The following is a 1,057-nucleotide window of genomic DNA, read 5'->3' as shown; positions in this document are numbered from 1 at the left end:
GGAGTGGGACATGCAGGAAACATCAACATGAGGTTTCTTCTTGCCAAACCTTGGCGTCTCACAGAAGATGAAAGAGGTGATGCTGTTTGCAGGGCAGATGTGGGATTAGCTGGCACTGAGAAGGAGCTTCAGTGCTTCATCCCTGGCTCCACATGCGAGATCAGCCAGGGCATCCTGTATCATGGGGTGAGGAAACAGAACCAGGACTGGAGTCGCTCATGGGAACGGAATTTTGGAGTTGGGAAGGCCCTGGGAACATGCTGGGACTCACCCAGCTGGGAGAGGGGTCAGGCATTTCCACGGGACACGGCTGGTCACACGAGCACAAGGTGATGTATTTCAATGTGCAGCGGGAAAAAATGCCCTCCTCCCAGAAGGGTGTCCCCAAGGATTCAGCTTTTCTCCAGACTTTCCCAAAGGAAAAGGGCATGTTCCCATTCCAGGTCCCACCCAGGAGAAAGGAGGAGGGAGAAGAGGGAGTGAAAAATCCGTGATATCCTACTGCTTCTCGACATATCTCTTTTGGGGGAAATGTGGGAATTCCTGACTGGGTCTCCCTTAATCCCATTTTTCAACATTTTAATTTGGAGCAGTGCGATCCCCTTTGCCTCACAGAAATCCCAAAGGAAAAGCCAGCTGGGGGGGGGGGGGGGGGGAGAAGTGTGTCTTTGAAACCACCCACTGGAAAGCTCTGCTCATTTTTAATCTCAGCTTAAGTGCATTAAAGATGGTTAAGCCTTTTCTCACCAAAATCCCCTTTTGACGAGCCCTTTGTGTGAGGGAGGAGGGGGAGGGAACCTGTGCACCCCCTTCCCCTGCACCGCTGCCTGCTGTCTGCAGGCACCCGACCGCCTGGGCTTGCACCAGCACCCCCGTGCAAGTGACGGGTGGTGGTGCCGGTGTCCCCCGGCTGCTGCTGCAGGTCCCGGTGCCGGTGACCCCGGACTCCATTTCCCGAGGAGCCGAGCGGCGGCGCCCGGTGATGGCGGCGGGGCGGCAGGAAGCGGGGCCGAACGCAGCCGAGCCGAGCCGAACCCCGCCGGACTGAGCCGAATCC

This window comes from Haliaeetus leucocephalus, unplaced genomic scaffold, assembly GCF_000737465.1.
Source record: "Haliaeetus leucocephalus isolate CR32 unplaced genomic scaffold, Haliaeetus_leucocephalus-4.0 Scaffold953, whole genome shotgun sequence".
Classification (NCBI taxonomy): Eukaryota; Metazoa; Chordata; class Aves; order Accipitriformes; family Accipitridae; genus Haliaeetus; species Haliaeetus leucocephalus.
Note: the sequence above shows the minus strand (reverse complement) of the source record.